General features: G+C 37.8%; 1 protein-coding gene across 5 annotated transcripts in view; it reads right to left on the bottom strand.

Moving 5' to 3' along the window:
- KLF12 (Kruppel like factor 12) overlaps positions 1-19,535 on the bottom strand; it is a 412,821-nt gene that overhangs the window by 314,329 nt on the left and 78,957 nt on the right. The window contains exon 1 of one of the 5 annotated variants that reach the window (XM_034665289.1): positions 11,425-11,499. The exons of the other annotated variants lie outside the window; for them this stretch is intronic. The gene's annotated coding sequence lies outside the window, so the exon portion shown is untranslated. Of the gene's footprint in view, positions 1-11,424; positions 11,500-19,535 lie in introns of those variants that run through there. 5 annotated transcript variants of the gene reach the window in all.

Below are 19,535 nucleotides of genomic sequence, written 5' to 3' on the forward strand. Positions count from 1 at the left end.
TGTGAATCGCCACCTAGAAATGTCAGGGGCCTGCCTTGGGTTTCTGACAGGAAACAGTGTCACTCAAATGCAAATTCACACGGACTGGAAGCTGCAGGGCCCAGACTGCACCAACAGCGGGGAGGACGGAACCAGCAAGTCACAGTGCTTTGCTTAAAAATAAAATGGCATAAAGAATCAGAAAAGAAATGAGCAATGAGAAAGAGACACAGAATTAGTTTGACCAAAAATACAAATGAACTGCACATCAGTAAACCTTAAGGACAGCTTATCTTAGAGCTACAGAGGAATTTGCAAAGAATTTTGAAGGCAATGCAAACTCCATGTAAATCTATTCGCTTCATACTTTCATGTCTTCCCCCAATTTGCTGCTTATTTTTTTTCTCTTTAGCTCTCACACTTTCCTCTAGACCTCCTCCCCTTTTTTTTCCTCATCTAATTATGCATCTCAAGGAAATTCCCTTACCCCTTTCGGTCTATTCATTCAAGATGCCTACGTTTTGGGGAGAGGGGTGTGGTGAGTAAATATTAAGATCCATCCTTCTACAACTTGGGTAAAAGAGAAAGCAAGCTAAGGAGAAAGACTTTGTATCGTGGGTTTTAATAGTAAACCTCAAGATAAAGATCCCCTAAGGCCCAGGAGCCCCCCCTAAGGCTATTTTTAAATCCCCATAAAACCAAAACAGTGGTTTCCAATTCTTCATTTGGTGACTGGAGCTTTAGATAATAAGAATTTAAAGAAATGTTACACTAAGTCAAACAACCAGTACTTGGATGTCTATAAGCCAGAAATAACATTTTTAAAGGTTGGTTTTATTTTGTTTTTTAAACGTCAATGACTTTAAAATGTATCTGCCGCTTGTAAAGAAATAAGAAAAGGTGAGAGATCACTTGGTATCAATTAAATCAGCCAGTTTAAAACTAATGCCCATTACATCCATTGATTAAAAAGTGATAGAAACGATCTTACTCCTGTGTGGCCTCTGGCAACACCAACTAACCAAAACCCTTTTAAAAGGCACTTATGTTTCAAGAATCAAAATAGTTGACAGTCTTTGACCGGCTAGTAACATTCCTGAATTAATCCTCCCCCCTCCCTAAAAAAGGGGGGGGAGGGCGGGGATTGAATGTAAAAAGCTCATTGAAACAACATTTGTATCCTAAAAACTAGAACAAGTACATCAAAAGGAAGTGGCCAATTTAATTATAATAAAACAATGTAACAGACTATTATGTCGCTATTATAAACCACAATTAGAAAAATGGGATAAAAAGCAATATTAAGTAAAAATGATCTGCATATGAAGAAGAATTAGTAAAATATATGAAAATATTTGTTGAATAAGCATAGCGTGGTGTTCGTTTTTTTCCCTATCCTAATTTGCACTCCTGACAGAACTTCGTAATGTTTCTTTGCGAAACCATAGATGCAATATACATTTTTGTAAATATATTTCCTAATATTATTTTAAAATATTAGATTTCAAATAGCAACATTCATTGAAAAGACTATAAAGATTAATAAGGTCACTCCTAGAATTTGTCTTAATATGATAAATAATACAATAAACATCACTCTTATGTGGAAATGCTTCAATATTTTAAAATGTTCAATTATTCCTTATGTTAACAGGAATTTAGAAGGCACTTTGCTAGGTGCTGCAAAGAACTACAACATATATGAGAATCGCATCATTATATAAGCTTACATTATATGAGAAAAATAAAGAAAAAAAGCATTTTCACATTTTTTAAAAAGAAGTATGTTACATGACCAATCACAACACTCTAAAGAAATAAGCTGCAATCACAGATGACATATACAAAAGGAGGTCACAATTATCACTATTATTATTACTAGCATTCATTGAGTACTGATTTCCAGACACCTTGCTAGATATTTCCCCCAGATATCATTTCACGCAACACTAATTGGATGCTTTTAGTAACTGCATTTTTTTAGATGAGGCAACTGAAGGTCCCATAGGAAATAAAACTTTTCCAAGGTTACATGGAGGTCATCCAAGCAATAATAAATGGTGAGCCTGAGACTCGAACCAAATTCTGATACTTTCTTGCCTACTTCTCCGAAGTTGGGAAGAAAAAAAAAAAACAAAACTTATAAACTATATAAAACCAGGACTTTCACTTATATTTCTTTATATAATTCCGCTAGATTTATTTTCCTCAATTGTTTTAATCAGTCTTAAAATGGAAGAACTGCTATCTATAGGACAAGAAAATTTCATCACGAGTGGTCATCTACTCCATTTTCACTGTGTTTCCTATTAAATGTTTCCAACTAAATAGAAACTTGATCTTTAAAATCATAAAATTAATACAGGCATGCTTCCTGATCATACTTCTCTTTAGGTCAGACTTAGCTACATCATGGATAATTTGCCAGAATATACTGGATTGGATATGTTTATTTTCTATTTAGTGTGGAAGTCACTCGTGATTTTTAAGTATTTAGGAAGACTTATTAATGGATGTAGGCAACCAGGGCACCCAGGTTCATTCCTACCATTTGCTCTCAAGTTATTTTTCTAAGCACACGTCTCACCTCTACACCAGGTGAGTCTGAGCCTCTAGCAAGAGGTTTGCATTCTAATGTTAATAGCACCTTCCAACCAGCTTCTGAGCAGTTAACTCCCTTCCTAAATAAAGTGTGTGGCTCCCTAGGAGTTCAGTTCTGTAACTTTATCTTCTAAAAGCATAGCTCACCAAATCTTACCTCTAGACCACAGGTAAGTGGGAACCAGGCAAGTGGGAAAGGCAATGGGAAGGGAAGCATGGTAAGGAAGGTACAGCTGGTCAGACATGAGTCATCCACGGAAGGGTCTAAGTTATTTGAAATACTCTATTTCCTCAAAAATAGATGTGAATTTTCTCCATAAAACTCCACAGATCTTTTTATATTACATTCAAAATGTTTTAAGTCATTATGTGTCTTGAACTACCTGAGTCAATTGATGTCCTCAGGGATTTGGACCCTGAGCACTAGAATGAAGCCAAGCTAAGGCTGAACGGTGGGGTAAGGGAGGGTGTGTTTGCTTTATCCAGGATGGGGAAGGGCCTGGTGGAAAACCAAAAACAAAAGAGATGACCAACAGAAGTCCACTGAAGATGGACCACTGCCTCTTTGGGGTGAAGCATAAAAGAGACTTCTGAAAAGAAGTCGCAGAAGAGCTGAGAGCAGTGGCCAACGGTTGCCCAGCACTGTATAATTTCCCTGTCATATTATCACCTCTTTTTTCCTCTACCTGATTCCACTCTGTATCTTTACTTGCATCAATCTCTGCTCCAGGGAAATACCAACTCCTTTCATTTGCAAGAGGATATCCCACCATCGTTTCAGAGGGCCCATAACAAAATTTGTAAATACCTACATGAGGAAGAGACAAGAAGTCCGAACAGCTCCACTGTTCCAGAACAAAATCTGGCTGTCATTTGCTCACTTCCCACACTCTCCCTGTATCTGGCCCACTTCCAATTGATAGAAACTAAAGAGAAAATAATCATATTCTACAGATAATATTCAAGCCACCTGGTATCACATCTTAGAAGCTTATGGCAGACCGGAAAGAATACATTTTATATGTTAATGCAAACCACAAATGTAGCATCCTGCCAATATCCTCAAGTCTCTATAAAGGCAACACTTACATAAACACAGTGCTTAAGGTTTCTGCAACATTTATCTCATTAAAATAACAAGGTTAGATATAGTTATTCTTCTTAGACCACTCTACAGATAAGCAAACTCTAACCGAAAGGTACAAATCTTGTCTAATGCCACAGAAATAGAAGCAAGTGATTAAGGCAGGGCTCAACTTCACTTTCCACAATTCAAAACTAAATTTTTGAACCACGACACTATACTGTAACTTCTTAAAATCTACTTCCTACCCTTTCAATATCTGAAAGCACTATATTTAACAAAAAGGAAGAGGAAAGGAGGGAAAAGGGAAGAACTAAGTATCAACATGTACACGGCGCTGTGCTACCTCCCAGAATTACAAAGGATTAGGTAGAGTTCAAGTCTTAATGGGTTCATAGACTCCAACAATTCACCACTCCTTCTAGAGGGAAACTCTCTGGTCCATTTTTAGGCTCTCTCAAAATTCTTGCTCGCTTTCTCCACAATGCCCACCTTTATTAACTAACTCTCCTTCTTTACTCAATCAGCCCAGCAATGCTATTGTATTTGATACTGCATGTGATTTAACATTCTTTCCTGTATTCTCTTTTGTTCGAATGGCTTCGTACATTAAGCTTACATTCAAAAATACAGAGATGGTTGTGTTCTACTTTCTAAATGACCAGTTGTACCTACAACACATTGTATACTGAGTATTAAGCAAAGTATAAAATTCAGTTTGACAGGAGGAATCTCAGGTGCAGAGAACTGGATTACTCTTATTTCTAGGTTTATGAGAAACTATCGTCAGAGGTCTCTTTTGTTTTACTTAGAGAATATGTATATGTTACTAGTGGTAATCTAATTTTTGTGTGAAGCACACAAGCATTCGTTACTTTATTAATAAACATAATAAACTTGATTTAAATCATTGCTATGAAAGAAATATGATCTTCTACCAAACCAAAATTTATTACTTTTTGTATATACCCTTAATATGCTACCTGTTGACTCATAGATGTAATTTTCTTTCATCTATAAAGAGAACATAAAATGATAAAATAGCAGAATAGTTAATATCAATAGAATATAAACGATATTACTTAATATATATTATTTTTACAGCATACCAAAAAAATCAAGTGACATTTATGTTACTTAACAAAGTTAACTAAAATATTTATGAAGTCACTGACAAAAAAAAAAACAACTCTCAATTTGGCAGATTAATTTAAGAGATTAAATATGTTCTTCCATGTTGCAGTAAAAAAAATAGATTTTTTTAAAGCATTTCAAAGATTAAATTAACTGGTAATTTAGTATTCTACATGATCATTTCCCAGTAAGTACAAATCTTATTTTAAAAATGAATGCTTTTAAATTTTTTATTCTGTTATAAATATACATTTCCACAGATAAAACAGATTATTTTAAATGTTGGGCTAAGCAACAAACTCAAGTCCTCATTTTCCTCTTTCTAGTCATTATTTTAGGCAAATAGGAATAATCAATCACCTTTGGGGATTTTTATACAAGAAATCTCTTACTGAGGTGGGAAGTCAAACCAAATGATGTCTAAAGCCCCATCCAAACCAGAGTTTCTTAATTAAGAACTCTGTTCACAAGTGTGCAGAGACCCAATCAAACTGATCAGCTTCATTATTTCTTATGTAAAATCTATGGAATACTGTTAATATATTATAAAAATACAGTTTGAAAACTGAAAATAAAAAATGCTGTATGTGTAACAGGAATTTCCAAATCTGTTAAGTGTGGTCTCTTCTTGATTAAAGGACTTTCCTTAACATATCTGTGAAACTAAAGAGAAACTTTTGGAAAACCAATACAATTAAGCCTTAGAAAAGGCCTTGGCAAGTTTTTTCTTATCTGTCAAATTTTCTACATTAATGCTTCACGATGGAAGGGCTCTATAATCTGACCTCACCTTACTGTACGTACTGCCCATGGGCTCCTAGCTGACCACGACTAAACTAACTGCCTGTTCCCATTGGGCTCATTCTTGCTTCTGACATCTGCTCAGGCTACCTGCCACCCTCAGCCACCAACTATCCAGTGTTCAGTGTCAATTCAATACTTACTTTCCCCATGTACTGACATATTATACCTGAGTATCGTTCAACCTTATCCATCTTATGTAGAGCCCTACCCTTCCAACTCAGACCTACCTCTTCAGTATTTTCATCTGAAGCTTACAATTTACCTCCCAATTATATACTCCGTTAAATATGGATTATCTCGGTCTGAAGTTCTGTTTCCACAGCTAGACTGTTAATTCTGCATCTGGTACTTCTTTATGTCTGGAAATTCCTAGTATTCGGTAAATACTTGATGGTTTATTAATAAAAATGAAACTACATTTATGGACTTTTTTTTCCTTTGGTTTTCAAAAAAAGTATTTGAATTTTTAAACTGTTGTATGTAATTAATGTTCCATTATTTTTATTCTTTAAAACTCAATTTTGTGTATCTACCCTCAAAAATGCCTCAGAAAATATCATTTACTAATTTCCTAATATGCAACACCCTGAGGGTGTTATTAAAAATGTCAACTACACATGCTAATCATCATCTTTTTTTTTTATCTCTTCTTCACTGAGTAAAACTTGACACACACTGTACATAAATTAAAACTAGTGCTGCCTGCCCTTCTAAAAACTGCTATTTATTATATAGTGTAAACATTAAAAAACAGTTTTGACCTTTTTTCAAGATTTTATGTATTTATTTGTTTGTTTATTTATGTATGTATGTATGTTGAGAGAGAACATGTGCACATGTGCATAAGCCGGGAGAAGGGAAGAGGGGGAGAGAGAGGGAGTGAGAGAGATTCTCAAGCAGACTCCACGCTGAGTGCAGAGCCCCACACAGGGCTCAAACTCATGACCGGCAAATCATGACCTGAGCTGAAATCAAGAGTCCGAAGCTTAGCGGACTGAGTCACCCAAGCACCCCAGTTTTGCCATTTTTTTCTGATTAGAAAAATACTATGTGCACATTCTAAAACCCTCAAAGAATGCCTAGAAATATAACTAAGAAAACTGAAACCACCTGAAATAGTAGTAGCAAATCGTAAGCATTGTTACCATATTTGGTGTATGTCCTTTCATACATGCATACATGCATACAAAAGCACAAATTCTGGAAGCTACTCCTTTCCTTAAGTCCTGGCTCCACACTTCCTATTAGTGTGACCTTGAGCTCTTTAGCCTCCTGATGCTTCTATTTACTAATCTGTAAAATGGAGCCAATAATATTTACTCAGGAATGCAGTGATTATTAAATGAGATAAAGCACTTAGCAAAGTATCTAACATACAGCAAATTTTCAATGTTATTATACAGTTGACCCTTGAAAAACATGGGTTTGGACAGCATGGGTCCACTTACACACTGTTGTTTTGTTTTTGTTTTTTTTAATATTTTATTTCTTTGTCAGAGAGAGCGTGCGTGCACGCACAAGCAGGGGGAGCAGCAGGCAGAGGGAAAAGCAGGCTCCCCGCTGAGCAAGGAGTCCAATGTGGGACTCAATCCCTGGACCCTGGGATCATGACCTGAGCTGAAGGCAGGCATTTAACCAACTGAGCCACCCAGGAGTCCCCAGATTTTTTTTCAATAAATACAGTACAGTACATACATATATTTTCTCTTAAGATTTTAATAACATTTTCTTTTTTCTAGCTTACCTTCGTGTAAGAATATGCTATAAAAATACATATAACATATAAAGTACGCGTTATTCGACTGTTTATGTTATCAGTAAGGTTTCGAGTCAACAGGAGGCTATTAGCAGTTAAGTTTCGGGAGAGTCAAAAGTTGTATGGATTTTTGATTGCACAGGGCATCACTCCCCCTAATCCTATGTTGTTCAAGGGTCAACTGTACATCCCTGACACAAATGCCATTTTGTAATCTACCTCCTTGAGTTGACACCACTTCACAGACAGACTTGCCTGACTATAAATTCAATAAGGTTTTGTTTTCAACAGCAGGCTTAGTGTTCCTTCTATCACTGTATTATTTTTATTTAACTATCTATTGGACATTTTGGTTGCTTCACAATTTTTAATGACAACACTACCCTAGTGAACCTAATTGTAGCCAAATCTTTGCACATATTCAAAATTATATCTTTGGAATAAATTCCTGGAAGTAAAACTTCTGGTCCAAAGGTTACTCACTTTTGAAATGTTTATGTATAGCTCCACAGAGAAGAAGTTTACAACATGTTTCAGCAGTGCACATACATGCATATTTACTACAGCTTCCCCAAAAGTTGGTGAGGCCATCTTTCTAATCATACACAACTGAACAGCAGAAAAAATCGTTCTAATTTGTACTTCTTGGACTACCGGCAATACACACCAATTCAGTGGTTTACTGATCACTTATATATGTCTTCTTTTGTGAAATCCCTGTTCAGGTCTTTTCCCATCTTGATATTGGGGCAGCCGTTTTATTCTGGTTGACAGATTTCTTCCTTCAAACTATGAAGTCTTCATTGTCACATGTATTACAAATAGTTTTTTCCAGTTTATACCTTGTCATTTAAATTTGCCAAATATTTATTATAAAGATGGGCTTAATTTTTTTTTAGTCAAACGCATCTATTTTCAATTTATGATTTCTGGATTTGTCACTCTTTAGAAATTTTTCCTCCATACAGACTTATAAAAGAATTCCCCTAAATCTTACTTTAGTACCTTTTCTATATTACTCTGATTCAGTTTTTATGAGGCAAAGTATTTAGGGAGATGTATTTGAAATCTTAAAGTATCATTTCTGAAAATATCTCAGGTTGGACAAAACATAATGCCTAGCCAAACCACTGTATTAAGGATGACATAGAAGCGGCTTTATCTAAGCTTCCAGAGGAGAAAACTATAAAAAGGCACATCATACACGCTGGCTTCATATTTTTAGCAATTAATTTTTATCCCAATCCATATACCTCTGTTCTGCTTTCCAGGTCTATTTATCCCACAGCTTACTTCACATCTGTACTCAAATTACTTCCTCGGGGAAAATGGCCTCACAAGGTGCCCATTACAAAGCGTTCAGAATTTTTCCCTTTATTCTATAGCCGATCTCAGTTGGAAAAGGTACATTTATTTTGTTAATTTGATTACCTAAACCACAGCAGAGATGACTATTTTTGATCCTTATTGCATGACACATACATAGGTGCTCAAGGGACAGAGAGAAGTTCCCAATATAGCTTTCTGTCTTGTTAGTGTACGTTTGTTTGTTTTCTAGCAAAAATATAAAGTCAGATTGAAGCCAAACAAAGCTGGCAGACAGTCCTGCTTTGGAAGTAATCAATCTTTCCCTCACACAGTTTTAGAAAAGCTGAAGAGGCTCATCGTCATGCTAAAAATTCAATCCTGATGGGCTGAAAAGGAAATACATCCTTCACCCCAAAACGATCTGCTGAATTGTGTTATTTCAGTATCATTCCGTGCTCTTAAGAACAGGTAAATATCAGCATCCTTTCGGAGGCTCTGCAGTTTTAAATTATACACAAACGAAATAAACATTGGATGTCTAAAACTGGTCATTGAAGAAGAGTAGTAATGTAAACGTGTATAGGGTTTGCAGTTTACAGAGTACTTTATAAACATTATTTTATTGAGTATTCACAATTTTAGTGTAGGACCGAGATTTTATAGTCAGGGAAGGAACTCAACCAGAATTAACCAATCTACTCAGTGGAAGAACTTGAACCCAGGAGGCCTGCCGCCTGCCCAGGGTGCATATTAACTGCCCCAGCACACAGCCCAACCCCCACCTCCTGCCTCTCTGAATGTTCCCTTCTTGATGTCCAGCACTCATCACCTGCTTAGGAACCATCTCGAAATGCATGTTCTCTAAACCCTCACAGACTGCACTCAGACCACGTCACCAATGTATTCTATCAGTACTTAAATACTCCATGGTCTATTATTTTGCATTACTGGCAAATCTTTTTCTCCCACTTGTAGATAAATCCTTTGAAGAGACTGTTAGTTCTTCAAAGACAAAAGCTTTTTTTAAACTTCCCACAGTGCCTAATGTAAGAGTTAAAAACTGATTGTTAATAAACTGGAACGGGGCAGGGGGGAGATTATGTTCCAAAAATGAAAACAAGCTATTTTTAAAGGCCTTGCCTGACACTACCCCAGACCTAGTGTCCCCACACCCACCTCAGGCTCCCAGATTTGCTCACAGGGCACACGCACACACATGAACACGCCCAACAGGAACACAGTGTTCCCAATGTAGGCTGAAGCTTTTTAAACCTGAGGGGGTGGCAATATTTTTCCTCTCCTAAGACCAGGGGAGTGGCACCTGGAGGCTTTTCTTTACAAAACAGGTTTTTCATGTTAGTTTCAGCCCCAGCAGGAGCTCCAGGGTGGGGCAGGAAGAGGCTGGGAAGGAATAAAAGTGCTAAGCAGAGACAGCTGGGAAGGGCCGGTTCACCCCCAAAGATGAAATGCCCAAGAAACTTCCATTGTTTTATCTTCCAGCACCATGGAATGTGAAAGAGTAAGTGGGCGAGGGAAGAGGGAGAGGCATGCCTTCTCTCCCAAGACAAGACAGGTCTCATGCTGATGAATTTATACCCCAAGTGTCAACTCTACCATGAAGTCTACTTTTACCTTTGGGACATGAGAGTAAAGATGTTCATTTTCAAAACTCCAAACTATTTCCCAAAAGCAAACCTTCCACAAGCATCTATTTTTCCCCTTCTATATCAAAAGTGTCCTCCATACATGTATATAAATATGGGTGGTTATATCTGTGACCCAATCTGGTATAGTCACCTCGAGATGGATTTCCTCAACACATTTAAGAGCCACAATTAGCCACACTGGGCCTAGTGCACGCATCCATCTTTACAGCCACAATGACACACAAGACATCCACAGTGGTGGCAATTAAAACCCACTGGACACACCAATTCACTGCACATGAAAATGCATCAATTTCTGCTCTTAAGGTCATTTCCTAAGATGTACTTGTCAATATTTAACTCATTAATGCTGTGGATCCCCATTTTTAGCACTCTATTTACATTTCGCAACCTCATACATTTTCTGGGTAATGAATAGATCATGTGGTCTCTAAGTTCCGACTAATGAGAGTAATCTCCCATTATGATAATGTTGATAATTCATAACTTTGGAGAAGCCAACTTCAAGACGTTTCTTTAAAACATAAAACGTGTAAACTAGTCTTGCATGAAGATGACTGAGCCAAAGGCAGCCACTTAATCGATTGAGTCACCCAGGAGCCCCCAATGTTAGGTTTCAAAAACATAATACAATTAAGATAAAGGTGAAAAACCTATATATATTTTTAGCCTTACCTTGGATGATCACTGGACTCAAGAGGGGAGGCAAAGGCGGAAATTCTACCACATGAAACTGTTGGTTTACCCCTCAGCACAATCCTGCAATGCCCCAAAATTTCCACACAGGACCTACTGTCCATACATTCAGTAGAAAACTGTGCCTTACCTACACTGTCATTGTATAAAGTATGTAGTATGGCTTGTTCAAAAACCAAACTCATCAACGTCAAAACCCGAGTATAGTGCTGAGCAGACATTCCGGTTGAAAGAATTCAACTACAGATATCACATATTACAATACATAAGTGGTAAACCAGACATACAGGTCCCTTAATTCACACTTTGCCTAATAAACAACCATTAGAAGATCATGTCTCTGAAAACTTAATCTGTCACAGACTATGAGAACAATTCATCACCACTTCACTTACATTTTTTTGAGTCTACTAAATACCAGTCATAGTGCCCAGTGCTAAAAATTCAACAGGTCATCCATAGTCGATAGGCTTCATGCCATCATAGAGAACACCTATAAGGAAAAGAGAAAGGTGTGCTTCATGCCCTCTGCATACAGAATACAGAACTGGGCAATTTGGACCATCCACCACTCCTGAAAAACACTGATGCCCTGAGTGGATGCCCTGGATTCTGCAATCCCAGACCAGGTCATAGGATTCTAGAGACCCCAGGAGCCTCCCTCACGCCAAGAACAGTTTCAGGAATGAAATCGATTTCCAGGACTATAAACTCAGTGCCAATATTAGTATGCCTACAACTTCTCTCCCTTATTTTCAAACCACTTAAGACTGAATAAGAGACTCCTTGAGAATCTCATTTAGATACATGGACTTCACTACATAACAAAGCTATGGTTATTAATAGACGTTTTCTCCACAATTTCTTTTGAGAGCTGTCCTCTCTTCTTAAACACACCCTATATATACTATTAAGTCATACAACCCAGGTTTTCAATAGCTGAGGTGGTCAAAAGATGTTTATGCCAAGTATCATAATAATCTTTGCCTCAGAAAAGTAGACCAGAACAAAAACCAGCTCTTTTGATTTCCCTCCACCCTCTCCAAAATCTCCTGGACTTAAAAACTTGACATCACCCCTGACTCCTCCTCGTCCACCCAGACCTTTCCCATTCTACCAGCTGCCAAGTCCCATAGGTTCTAAGAATGACTCTTAAATTGAGCCCTTTTTTTCTGTTTGCACTGCCACAATGTCCAGAATGGCATTAAATTCAATCCACAATATAACCTAAGCCACATCTCAAAAATAATTCCCTACCAGGTCCACATCTTACCCAACATACTACTTTTGCACACCTTTCCTCCTTAGCACCTTTGCTCACTGTTCCTACCACCTCAGCTAACTAAAGAAATCCCATCTTTACAACTGAGCTCTCTATCTCAATCTCCTCAAAGAAATCTAACTCTACCATCTCTGTACCCCCACAGTATGCCTTCTACTGTCCATATGCCTTGCAGTGCAGTTACTCACGAAACTATTATGGAAGTATTTATGTGAGAGGAGACTGGCCTTGCCCCACCCAGTTCAAGGACGTATCTTATTTGTTTTCTTGTGAGTACTGTGCCTCGGCTGGGACACTATACACAGGAGATAATAAACAAACATTTATCAGATGGAACTGACCCTGAACACTCATGGTAAGACACTGACTTATTCTCAAATGCAAGTACTGTGTAAACATGGTTAAAGTTTTGATGAGTAGGATAGGAACTTTAGTAGTTCAGCTGATTACAGCAACTGTTATTTCCAATATTCATTATCAAATTCACCAGCATCCAATGCTCAACTTCATGAAAGAGAAGCAAAAAATCACAGATATGGCAATGAAATTCCTCAGATCACTGACCTACACTTACACACATACACCCCATAAGTGGGGTAGGGAGACCCCAGGACAAGACAGCAATGTTTTTCAGCAGAATGCCTGATCCTGCCTCCACATTTGTTATTGTGTGAATATATGCAAGGTATATCAATTTTCTGCACCTTGCGGCACCTGGGTAGCTGAGTTGAGTAAGCACCTGCCTTCGGCTCAGGTCATGATCTCAGGGTCCTGGGATCCATCAAGCCCCGCACCAGGCTCCCTGCTCATCAGGGAGTCTGCTTCTCCCTCTGTCCCTCCCCCTACTAATGGGCACGCTCTCTCTCTGTCAAATAAATAAATAAAATCTTTAAAAAATAAAATAAAAAAATAAAATAAAATCTTTTTAAAAAGTAAAAAATAGGGGTGCCTGAGTGGCTCAGTTCATTAAGGGTCTGCCTTTGGCTCAGGTCGTGGTCCCAGGGTCCTGGGAAGGAGCTGGATGTCCACATAGACATTGGGCTCCCTGCTCAGCAGGGAGTCTGTTTCCACCTCTGCCCCTCCCCTGCCTGTGCTCACTCTCACTCTCTCTCCCTCACAAATAAATAAATTAAATCTTTAAAAAAATAAAAATAAAAAATTATGATAAAAAAATAAAAATAAAAAATAAAGATTATGACATTGTATCTTCTTCATATAAAACGTGTATGTGCTAAGTTACTGCTATACAAGTGTTCACTATTATTTTCTGTAACATAATTATTTATTCATAACTTATTTCAATATTGAGTATGAGGTTATCTACTGGCTAATTCTTAATAGACAGGCTCACACGTGCAATTAGAGCACAAGGACCCAATCTTGAAAAGGGATCTGACCTGGGAGCATCTCTCCCTGCCGGGCAGTATTCCATGTTTTTACTGTAACAATGCTATCAAAAGGTCAGGGGGTCCCAAAGATCGCTCAAAAGAAGCAAACCCAGGATAGGATCTCTGTTTTGATTCAGCTACGTTGAACAATGTTGGAGTTGGGGTTATATGAATCCTAGTTACAGCCAGAGTTTGAGTTGACTGAAAGACTTAATGGATTGCTGAGTCTTAACATCAATTAAGTAAGACCTGATAAGTATGTCCAAAAGAGTAATAAAATAATTCAGAAGGACCTCATAAATATGTAACATTAAATATTTGCAATGTGTCATTCAATCAAACAGATAAGATCTGTGCTTCACAGAACAGGAACTCATAAAGCATTTAAATGAAGATGAGAAAAGCATTAACTGAGGCACAAATTAAAATTGAGACAGCACAATGATCTCCCCCAGTAGGAAGACTTTCTAGTACATAGAAATCTCAGGAGACATGGCGAAGTAAGAAGAAATAGAGTAAAATATGAATTTGAGAGTCAAGAAAGCAGCAAAGACTGGTCAGGATCTTTCTCAAGATTATCTAAATACAAGAAAGAAAAAAAAAGGAAGAAAAGTAAATAAGATTCTATGCATGATAAGTAACGTCTGACTAATTGACGGAAAACCCTTTCCACAAGGTTAAACTGAGATTTCCTTCGTGAAATATTATTTTTTCATTAAGTCTATAAACTTGAAAGATTGGATGAAATAAGGGTCTAGTGCTGCTCCAGCTTTTCTAATTATCCCACTAATGGCCAGAAGGAAAATAAAATTAAGACCCTCGTCTTTTGACAGATTAAACCACTTCAAACATCAAAAATTAATGCACTCAAATGCTTCAAAAGAATAGAATATGTTTAGTGCTGGCTAAAATATGGGTGTGGGGAAGGACAAGGAAAAGACAATTCACAGGTGCCTGATCGAGGGCCGTCCTGTCTGTGATGGCACAGGAGCAATGAAACTGAGACAATTCCAAAAATCACTCCAACTTCCTTATAAACACATGGCATTTCTCTCTGGAAACATGAACATTTACCTGTGTGTGTGTGTGTGTGTGTGTGTGTGTGTGTGTACACACTCTTGGCTTTCATAATAGTTTCAGTGATTCTTGATATTTTACTAAAATACAGTAAATTCAGATTATACAATTATCTTGGGCCTCAACCAGGACAACTAGCAAAATCTACCATGCTTCCACTTGTAAACAGTATTGATTATTGATTAAAGCAAAGAAACAAAAGTAGTATATACTGTAAAAGACATGGTGGGTTTAGATTTTTCTTTTTCTTTTTTTTTTTTCTTTTTTTAAGATTTTATTTATGTGATAGAGACTCAGAGAGCACAAGCTGGGGTCGGGAGTGGGGGGGAGACACGACCGAGGGAGAAAGACAAGCAGACTTCCCGCTGAGCAGGGAGCCTGACGTGGGGCTCGATCCCAGGACCCTGTGGTCATGACCTGAACTGAAGGGAGGTGCTTAACTAACTGATCCATCCAGGTGCCCCAGGTTTAGATTTTTCTCTTGGGAAGAGTTCCTTGAGGAAGGTTTGTATTTTTCTATTCGAGGCAATATTTATGTCTTCAATAAAGACTAAAATTGTAAAAGCTGGGCAATGGATCCAGTTATAATAAATTTGGCAAGTCCTCACAGCAATTGCTGTTTAGGCTGAAAGAAGAGAGTGGGAGAACATTATATCCATTAAACACTGCTTAAGGATTCTATGTTTACAGACAATCTTGTAAGGAATTTTTTGTCTATTCTTATTCAATATACAATACTTTTTAGCAGATCATATTTCATTTCCATGCCTTTTTGGCAAACTGAAAAAAAAAAGATGTGGTCAATAAATGAGTAACTTCTCAAGTAAGAACATTAATAAAAAACTTCTTATACTTTGCCCTTAGATAAATGACTCATCAGAGTGCCAGGAAAATAAACCACCTCACAAAAAGATCAGTGAGCGAGAAACATCTATCAGTCCCCAAACTGCGAGGAATGAAAGGAAAACTACCCAGAAATAAGACCTCTTGTTCCACAATCTGACCACAACTATTTCTGACCTCTTCATTCACCAGCAGTGTCATCTAGGATCTCTAATTCTGCATCTGTAAAATGGGGTCACTGAATGCCTGCTTTGCAACATGGCACCAGCAATAAGCACACCGAGCGCCCAGATCTTCGTTTTTAAAATCATTCTCAGGGGTCGCCTGGGTGGCACAGCGGTTAAGCGTCTGCCTTCGGCTCAGGGCGTGATCCCGGAGATGTGGGATCGAGCCCCACATCAGGCTCCTCTGCTATGAGCCTGCTTCTTCCTCTCCCACTCCCCCAGCTTGTGTTCCCTCTCTCGCTGNCTTCCTCAGATAACAGGAATTAAGATCACCAGATACAAGGAAATTCGGAAAAACGGTCACAAGCCAAGAGAAGCCAGAGACATGACCACAATATGTAGTATGGGATGCTGGATGGAAAGAAAAGGGACAGTGGGTAAAAACTGAAGAGATTTGAATCAGGTATGGATTTCAGATTAACAAAAATGTATCAATATTGGTTCATTAACTGTAACAACTATACCATACTAATGTAAAACGCTAGTAATAGGGAGAAGGGGTATGGGGCATGTGAGAATTCTATCTTCACTATTTTCTATAAATCTAAAACATAAAAAATAAATAAGTTTATTTTTTTAAATGCCAGCCTCACCTACACAAGGCTAAATTTTTAAATAGTTTATGGAAGGAGAGTTGTTGTTCAATGGACATAAAGTTACTGTTACACAAGATTAGTACATTCTAGAAATCTACATCACAGTGCATACAGTGAACAATATGGTGTGCCGTACAACAATATAGTTAGCAATACAATTAAAAATGTGTTGAAAGGGTAGATCTCATTTTAAGTGTTCTTACCACAAAGGGAGAAAAAAAAGCAGAGGGACACAATTGCTTGGAGGTGATAGATATGTTTATTACAATGATTAAAAGGTGATGGTGTCGTGGGTGGATGCAGATGTTCAAACTCATCAAATTATTATATACAGTTTTTATACATCGCAATAAAGGCATGAGAGAAGTTTATGGAAGTACTTCGTTTGTTCACAGGCTGAAATACAGCTTTCTAAAAATGTATTTTAAAAAATAAATCTACTTCCCCATTTGTTTTGCAAAAGCAATAACATACTCCATTTTATTTTGAAGGACTCCTAGAGATTTGTTTCCCCCCTAAAGAAAGAAACTAGGGTGACACTGGATTGGTCTTTCAGAGAGGTTCACAGAAGAAAAAGAAGTTGCCCATAAGAAATTACAAATTGGAAATGAATCACGTCAGGATGTTCACTTCTTCACTATGGTTGAGATCGTTTGCAGAAATACATTGTAACCAATCTAACAAGGAATGTTTAATAATCACTAACAGAAATGATCTCTATTTAGAAAACAGTATTGTAATTTTTTTACCACAGATATTTTCATCTGATTATCTTACTACTATATTTCTACGCAGGCAAAGAACACACTTAGACTCCCTTGCTACACCATTATAGGTATTAATTTTTTTAAATCTCTTCACTGTCATTGATTCTCCTGTAAGTTATTTAAACATTCTTCACCTTCTTTGGAAAGAACTACTGAAAAACAGAAAAAAACAAGAAATTAACATATATATTGGTTTTGAAAATCATAGCTATACGAAGCTTAATTGTATATAATGCAACTAGACATACACTTATCTTCCCAGCATCTTTTCAGAATCAGCTCTTCTTCACCCCAGAAAAATTCCACTTAGTCCACATGTCTGGGTAAGAATGTCCCCTTCACTCCAACCCAGGAGTGGGCATCTGACCCTGGTCTACTGATCTGAGTACTCTCCCACTGGTCACCTTGATTGATTTAGGGAATGGGTGACCAGGCTAACTGTTAAGTTATCAGAAAAACTGCTTGTTCTTTTTGTAAGAATATAAAATGTCTATTAAAGAGGCAACCAGCAGTCATACTGTTGCCGTATTTTAATAATCCTTGAATAAAGCAAGCAGGAGCAACAAACCTGAAAAGTGAACAGAGAAACAGAGTACCAATGACATAATTTAAACTGCTGCATAAGGCGGTGCTTCAAAACAGCTTCACCTCTTAGATGAAACCATTCCACAAGCCAATAAATCATGAATCGGTTTTTAATGAGACAAGTTTGAGTTGGGCTATCAGCTGGGATTGGATACGGCAGCAAGGGTCAGCAAACTTAAAACACAGTGGCTTAGGCAGGACTGTGGTCTCCGTCCCTAACATCCGGAATGCAAAGTCAGGCTCAGTCAACGACTGGAACAGAGGTTCTCCTCCCCTAAGCCTACACAAACCGTGCACACGGCAGCTCACAGCACCACCACTCCTAGAGTGTCACTTCATCTCATTGGTTTACTAGGACAGCTAGACTCCAGCCATCGTATCTACCTACATTCCACACAACGGAAACACAGAAAGGATGAAGAGGTGGAGCAAAGAGAATGCACTAGGTGACTTTAAAGGTAGGCTTGTAGAAGCTTACATCCACTTACATCTCACTGGCTGGAACTCACCTGGCTACCTAGAAAGGCTAGAAAATGTCATCTTTACTTCAGGCAGCCAGGCACACAAGGAAAAATTCCATTATCATAGAAGGATGAAAGAACAGATATTGCGGGACAATCTGCCACAGATGGGTATCTATAATTTCCAACCAAAACAACTCACACAAATCCTATGGCTACATAATAGGTGTTTTTTTAATGACTGTATTTTTAAAAAGGGAGTCAGAGAAACTTTAAGGCATCAAATCATTTCAGTACTTATGTTCTGGAAATCCCACACAACAATGACACACAATTAGAGTCCAGCAATATTAACATCTAATTCCACATTTTAGAAAATTAAAATTCTGGGAGTAGAGCTTAATCATGTGGCCTGAAGCTGTTAACATAAAGCTATTAATTCAATGAGGATTAAAATCTAGACCACATAAAGAAATTCTCCAAATAAAAAGATCAGAAACTCAATAGAAAAACCTGGTAACACATACAGATACATGACTGGCAGAAAGGGAAACTCAAATGACCAAGAAGAATAAGACTTTAGGTAAAGAAAAAAGGAGATGGATCATACACACTGACTTTCGCTCTCTTCCCAATTCAAATAAAATAAGAGGGAATAGATTTTTCTTTAGGCGTAGAATGTGAGATGAGTCAATAACAGGAAAAAAAAATTGGAAAGGCAAAAAGCAGATGGAAGAAAGGTAAATGATTTAGCAGACCCTAGAAAGCTGAATAAAACTAAGCCAATGGTGAGGAAAACCGAGAAGCAATATGACTTACCCAAAAAAAACCTTCCAGAATCTGGGAAGCTGTCAGCTCCATATGACTCTAGAAATGGGGGTAAGATTTAGCTAAAACAAGGGAGACTGGTTGACAATCTCTCTAAGCATTTGTTAGATCTCCAGATAAACTACCTTAGTGAACACAGATGTCTACCCTTCCCAATCCTGGAAGACCAGTTTATTCCCAGCATAGAGTAAAACCTGGGGCCTCTCCTGAGAGATCAGGGACACTGTGTCGATGAAGGAATCACAGAGAGAACAGAGTGAAACAGGGAACAGTGTGTTAAGAAGCCCAGTTATCTTTGTATTCAGGGTGCAAACCACATCCCTGGGCGAAACCTGTCGGCAGAAGTCTGGAAGGTCTTTCTACAGAGAACCTAATTAGCCCTAGAACCGTGTCTAAAGATATTTCCTGCCCTAAGAGGTTCAAAATATAGTAGTCCAGCCAGTGACTCTGCTGAG

The sequence above is a fragment of the Ailuropoda melanoleuca genome, chromosome 7 (assembly GCF_002007445.2).
Source record: "Ailuropoda melanoleuca isolate Jingjing chromosome 7, ASM200744v2, whole genome shotgun sequence".
Lineage (NCBI taxonomy): Eukaryota > Metazoa > Chordata > Mammalia > Carnivora > Ursidae > Ailuropoda > Ailuropoda melanoleuca.